The 7,321-nt window shown below is 30.9% G+C and overlaps 2 long non-coding RNA genes across 2 annotated transcripts; both read left to right on the plus strand.

Moving 5' to 3' along the window:
- The first annotated feature begins 1,572 nt into the window (after positions 1-1,572).
- On the plus strand, positions 1,573-2,464 carry LOC107893642 (uncharacterized). Its single transcript, XR_001682897.2, has 2 exons — positions 1,573-1,764; positions 1,966-2,464. It is a non-coding gene; the product is annotated as an uncharacterized lncRNA (long non-coding RNA).
- Positions 2,465-3,630: 1,166 nt separating this feature from the next.
- On the plus strand, positions 3,631-4,475 carry LOC107893647 (uncharacterized). Its single transcript, XR_001682898.2, has 2 exons — positions 3,631-3,812; positions 4,136-4,475. It is a non-coding gene; the product is annotated as an uncharacterized lncRNA (long non-coding RNA).
- Positions 4,476-7,321: the final 2,846 nt, after the last annotated feature.

Raw genomic sequence — 7,321 nt, forward strand, 5'->3', positions numbered from 1 at the left:
ACACATTTGCACAAAATTTGGGATATTTATTGAAATAATTATTATAAATTTCAAAATTCAAATCAAATCATGCATAAGATTTTTAACATAAATTTATTTGAAAATTGATAATTCACAAGATAATTTAAATAATAATATGAAAGTATAACAATATATGATATAAGATAATATTCCAAGTCAATCTGTGAAACCTTTATATACAAATAAATATTGAGTATACAAATAAAATTAATGATGTATAAAATGAAGTAAATATATGAATTATATAGGTAACAAAAATATACATAAAAAAATATGAGGAAAATATGAAATACAATAAATTATATGATTTTAAAAAAAGTTCTTAAAAATATTATATAAATAATTTTAAAAGAAGATATATATATATACATAGAAAAATATTTACAAAAAGTTATGTGAAAATAATAACATATACCCTAGTAAAAATAAATTAAAGTATGCCATATACATGTGGGAAAATGTTAGAAATAATTATATGTCAAAATATTACTTAATTAAAATATGAATTATAGAATTAAACATAACTTATATACGTAATAATTTTAAAAGCACAATTATATGAGTTTATTTAATATATATATATAAGAATATCCTAGTTTTAATAATAGATGGAAATTAAATGTAAATACAAAATATGTTTAATAATAATTTAAATAATACAAGACGTGTGAGATTTCCTTTTGAAAATAAAAAATATGTGAATAAATCTAAAAATATGTACAAAATATTAATGTTAAAAATGTATTTAAATTATACATATACCAATTATTTTTGTGTATGTATAGTTAAAATTTAATTATATATAGAACATGTAATTTCGTTTTAGAAAACAAATATATATATATCATGTGGACCAAAAATAGTTAAATATATGCATAATAATTTGATGTTAATAATATTCGTGGAGCAGAAACCATTATTATGATGTATATACATGTACAATGACACATAAAACATTACATAAATAATATACAACAATATGAGAATTCAAGTACCCTAAATTACAACAAATAAATAACTAACTATACAAATAACACCATTAATATTATAAATAATATAAACAAAATAAATAAAAAATGAAAATAAAACAAGAATGAACATACAACATTAAATAAAAAACAGAAAATATATAAGCGAATAAATCCAAATTTACAACAGAAATCTAATAAAATACTTAAGTGGAAACAAAGTAAAATAAAAAGAAAATTTACAAAATAAGTAAAAATAGAAAAGGAGACAATATGTAACACACATGAATCCACAGGGATCAATATTGAAATAATCCCTGATCATGAAACATTGTGTTGAAATATGGACTAAAACATAAAAGTATTCCAGATTTTAGGGATAATTTAAAAGAAAATAAAGTAAATTAAATGAAAATGGGAGCAAATTGCGCCGCAATACAAGTACGAGGGACCTTCCGCGTCAATAAACCAATTTAGGCGCAAAGGCACCAATTCGGAGCCCCAGACGGGTTAACGCGCGGACCTTGGCTCCTTCCCCTGTGCGGCGTCGTTTTAATTGGCTACTACACTTCCCCTTTTAATTGTTTTGCCTTCCAAAACACAGCAAACTTTTTAGCCCAAAAAAAATATGCTATCAGCCCCGTTTTCTTAGGTTTCGCATAACACATTGCTACCGCCATCAAGCCCTCAAGCCATGAAGTCGATTTAGCCTCGAACTTCTTTCTCTAACTCCGATTTCAACGAAGCAAAGAAAGATTCATGGCAACTTTACAAAGTAAGATTCCTTCTTTCACTCTTCTTTATATTTTGAAATATAATACTGAAATATTGAAAAAGAAAATGCAATGATTCTAAAAAAAGAAATTAAAAGCGAGTAAAAAAACTGGAAATCACCTTTCTATTCTTACTTTCGAAATATTCAATGTGCTAATGTAAGTGTATATTCTGTGGATGGGTCTGTGTAATCCTTTTGCAGGTACAGAATGAGGCTTTTATAGCCTGGATTTACAGAGAAAATAGTAAAAAGAAAAAAATATTTTTCTTGCTGTCATCTGCCCATTTCTGTTATTCCTTTCTTTCTGGTGTATTCTCTTTGCAGGAACGGTTGTACGGAGGAGCGACCCTGGTGACGTGGAGACCAATCGTCAAAATTTTTTTTACACGAGACTGACCTTTCGGTGACCTTCTGGTTTACTCCAGAAGCTTCCAGCATCCTCAAGATACTGATACAATTTTTCTTGCATATTAGGCCTCGATTTTGGGCCTGATTTAAGATGTGGATTGATTTCATTGGGCTTTAGAATTTGGGCCAAATATTATGTAATTAGGGTTAAAGAACTTTGGGGTATTTGGTTAAGAAATGGGCTTATTGTAATTGGGTTTTAATTTTTATGTAAAGGGTTTTGGGGTATTTATTTAATTGGGTTGGATATTTGTAAATGGACTCTTTGGACTTATTTATTTTTGGATTTTTATTTTGGGTCTATTTATTTACAAATGAGCCCGGGCAAAAATGGGCCATTACAACAAGCTTAATATACTCGCGCAATCATCAAAATATATATTGTAGAATGAATATTTTCAAAGCACATAATTTATAGATTGACAAATTTATATAGAAAATAAGAATGTAATTCTTAAAATAGATATTATAGAATACGATTTTGAATTAAGTCACATGCAAAATGTTTAAAAACAAGTTCATTTGAAAATTGACAAAGCACATGATAACTTAAACAATATCTATATAGTACGAAAAAAAATAAAATACATGATGAAATATAATACACAAGGTAGATTTACAAAATATATACATAAATAATTTAGAAAATAATCACTTGTAAATGATATAAAAATACATGCGGCGTTAAGTTAATTTTATAATAAAATATATACAATAGTTTTAGGAACGCGCCTATACGCATATATACAAAGAGTACGATGTATGTAAAATTCTTAAATTTAATATAATATATATAGACTAAACATAAGTGCCACCAAAATATATAATAAAATAGCTTAAGGGGTATATCATGTAAAATTATGTAATAAGAGATGAGAATAAATTTAAGAGAAAACATAGGTGTAAAATAATATAATATTAATAATATGTATAAAATAAGATGAACCTTATTGTAAAGTATATACATATACCTAAGTGTATAAAAGAACATTTTAAACGAACTAATTTAAAAGGAAATAAATGAATAAATATATATAGTTACATATAAATTGAAACAAAAATGAAACTAAAAGGATCATTAATAAATAAAATCAGTTGCTGAAATTAGGAAAAGGACTAAGTTTTGACGCGCGCGCGAATGCAAGGGACTAAAACTGGCAATATACCAGAACCCAAAATGATGCGTTTAGGCGCGGATTAGATTGCATTTGTGCGCAAAATACAAAGCCCAAATTAAAAAAAATGAAATGAATAAGACACCATTGAATGTCCGTACAAAAAGGAGGGGCCGATTGTGAAATAATATCCTCTCCGCGAGAGCACGCGGGTCCTAGGGTGGAGAAACGGATCGGGTCGGGCGCAGTTATACGACACCGTTTGGAGAGCCATTAGGCAGGGCCTAAAACGGTGTCGTTCGAGGTTGAATAAAAGGGCTAAATCGACAGCTTTGGCCGAGCCTAAACCCTAGCATCATTTCTTTTCTTTCTAGCAGCCCCTAAGCCTCTCTTCTCCAATAGCAAGCCACAACCATGTCAATGGCCGACATCCTCAGGCTACATGCGAACACTTTGTGGCCTTGAGGTTCCCCTTTAGTCTCCGATTTCGGCAAAGCAAAGGAGAACCGATAGCCTATTTTCCAGGTAAGGTTTCGTCTCATTTTTCTTTTATTTATATGTAAAGAACGAAAAAGAAAATCAAAAAGGGAAATCGAGAGAGAAAAGAGCGTAATAAACCCCGGAGATTCAAAAGCAGAAGATCACCTTGTTCTATTTTTTTGCTTTCTATTCCTTCTGAATGTATGTGTATTCTCTGTGAACGTAAATGTGCGTAAAAAATACAATGAGCCAGAACTTTGGCTTTATATCCGAAACAGAATAAGAAAGATTCAAAAATAAATCAAAATCAAAATACAAATTCCTCTTTTCGTATTTGCTGTTGTGTGGTTTTGTCTGTTTCTTCGCAGGTACGGAGGCTCGTTGGCGTGTGTACGAGGCTGTACTGGCGTACAAGGGCTGTTGACGTGGAGGCACGAGCGGTGTTGAGGCTGTACGATGGTTGAAGGCTGCGGTGCGAGGAGTGAGCCCTAGGGTTTCTGCTCTTGAAATGTTTCGGGCCTTTTTGGGCCGATGTAACTTGGGTCTGGGTTTATCCATAAATGGGTTTGTTATTTGGGTCTTGGGTCTGTTGTGATTTAAATTTTTGTCTTGTATTTGGGCTAGATTTTGGTTAGGGCTGTGCACGGTAAATGGACTGTAAAGGGACATTTACTTTTTATTTGGGTTTTATACTTATTTTTTGGTTTATTTTGTTTTGTTTTGTGTTTGCAATGGGTCGGGAAAATTTGGCCTGCTACAACAAGTTATGAAGTTGAGCAATACCAAACACTAGTGGACGCCACTTAAGGCACTCCTCAAAATTATCTCAACAATTTTTTTTTTAAATTATAATTTTTGTATTTTTTTAAAAAATACGAATATGGTAAAAAGGTAAATGTTGATGATTATGATAAAGAAATAACATGGGCAATTTCCTTGAAAAGTAAATAAGAACTATTTACTAATTGTATTATAATAAAATTGTAATGTTTTAGCAAGGTTGCCACTAAATCAAGTGAGACTAAATTCAATCAGCAATGTTTTAAGAGTACAAATTGGGTTAAGGCCCTGAAATAATTAAGGGTATTTCAAGCCCAAAAACTTAGTGGAACTGCCCTCATCAAACAGACACCAAGAGTTTTTTGAAGTACTCCGAAACGCTTAACTTTATCCATCTGATTTGTTTATGTGATAATGAATTGTTTCTAAATATTAAAATTTTGATTAACTTAATGTGATTACCAATTTTATTAAAAATAAATTTTAAATCAAAACAATATATTCATAGGGATACATAATTATTTTAGCTTTTTTAAAATAAATAAAAAAAATCATTTACTTATTTTTGTTTTCTTGTTTTGAGATACCATTGCATAGAGGTGTTTAATCAATTATTTGTATACTTTTTTAAAAAAAAAACAAACTGTCAATTTGTTATAGGAGGTAATGGAATAATTTTTCTTATCATATCTATTTTTTAATACAATATTTAAAATTATTTATAACTTTCTCTTCAATACTTAAATAAGAGGATAATATGCTTTAACGCATCCGAATAAATTTTTTTTGTACTAACGACAAACTAAAACTCAATCCATAAATAATTTTTAAACAAAATACGATCCTTATTTAAATTAAAAATTTTAAATTGAAGAAATATTGTTTTTGAGTTTGTGAAAACCCAAAACTTATGTGAGGTGATGTCTTATTTTACTCATTCATTTCAACTTTTTGAATATAAGACTTTTTTTTTTCTTCATACCTTGATTTTTGAGATTTTAATGTTTTTTTCTTCTTCTCTTTTTCTCTTCCTTTCTCTCTTCTTCCTGCCTTTTTTTTTTTTAACTCACGAGTTTCATTCAACTCAAAATTTTGCCGATACATCATTTTTTAGTCGAAAATAGACGAAACAGGCTGGAATATGCTGGTACAGACCGGAGTTTTAGCCGAAACGAAACCTATACAATATTACTCCGGTTTATGTTCGGAATAGAGTGTATCGACCGGTACAACCGGTACCAGAACGAAACTGACCACCATGTCTCATACCCAATTCCGATCTTAAATCCTAAATATTTTCTCGTGATGGTTTTCTTGATGCAAAAGAAGGTATTAGTTCTAGCTTTATTTGGAAGAATATATTTGAAGCCAAGAAGTTTTTAACTAAAGATGTGCGCTGGAGATTTGGGGATTGCCGATCTATAAAAGTTTTTAAGGACCCTTGGTTGAATGATATTATGAACTTTTATGTGGAATCTCACCCTCTTCCTGGCTATGAGGATATTAAGCTTAATGAGCTTTTAAATATTAGAGATGAATCGTGGGATGTGGAATGCCGGAAACATTAGACCATGCCTCGCTTCATTGTCCCAAGTCAAAAGCTATTCGGGACTACTTAGAATTGATGTTCTTTCTACATTAACTTCTCGTTTTATCAAGGATTGCATTAAGGGCAGATTCGGACCTGATAAGGAAAGTATTTTAACCTATTGCATATGTAACGTAGCAAAAAGACTTATTACCAACTTATCACTTTTTTTTATAACTTCTTGAAGATATGGAAAGATTCAAGGGTCATTATCGGCAGAGTGTCAACTCCCTATATGCAAGCTACTGGTTCATTGGTTGCACGGACGGCCCGTGATTCTGGTTAGCTGAAATGCAACATTGGTGCAGCTTATTTCAAGCTGAAAACAATAGGCAATGTTGCTATTATTTGGGACGAGGAGGGGAGGTCTACAAAAGCTCTTTCGGGACACTTGAATGTTCATAATGTTGAGGCTCTTTCAGTTCGTACAGCTCTTTTGTGGATCAAAGAGCATGGTCTTGAAAAGATAATTATCGAGGTTGATAGTATGGAAGTCTTTAATGCTCTCGTCCGACCTTCGTTTAATTTCTTGGGATTTGGTGTGATTTTAAGGGATTGTATTGCTTTAAGAAATCAATTCATTAAATGCCCTTTCTATGAACTTGAGGGACTGCAAATAGGGTCGCTAATTAGGTGTGATTTTGTATACTTGTTAAGCAGTGAGGTGAACAAGAGAAAGAAAGGGAATGAAGACTTGAAGGAAACTTCAGTTTTTGGGAAAGGTAGGAGATTGAGAAGGATTGTCTACATAAGTTTGAGTTGTTTGCAGGGCTCTTTTATAGTAGGAGATAAATTTAATTACATGTCTTAAGATGGTTGATGTGAAAGTCGAATTTAATACTTTTGATAACGATATTAACGTGATATCCTAAGATAGATATGTTAGGGCAACTATCAATCAATTACTTTAAGTCTTCACATGATCCTAATATAGGCTTAGCAGTAGTAAAGGTGCATAATTCATTAGGTTGAGGTCGTAGACTAGCCATGAATTCAGGTGTCGTTGGTCCATTGGGAGATATATGTCAAACTCTCTGTGAATAGTCTGTGAGGTTCGTAGGTTATACTGTAAGGTTCACTATACGGGAAATAAAAAATTTAAATTGTTTCAATTTGATTTTGGAAATGAGATGGACATCCTCCTTCATGGATATCTGTTTCAACTCTATCATTAATCTATATCTAT

This window comes from Gossypium hirsutum, chromosome A08, assembly GCF_007990345.1.
Source record: "Gossypium hirsutum isolate 1008001.06 chromosome A08, Gossypium_hirsutum_v2.1, whole genome shotgun sequence".
Taxonomy (NCBI): Eukaryota; Viridiplantae; Streptophyta; class Magnoliopsida; order Malvales; family Malvaceae; genus Gossypium; species Gossypium hirsutum.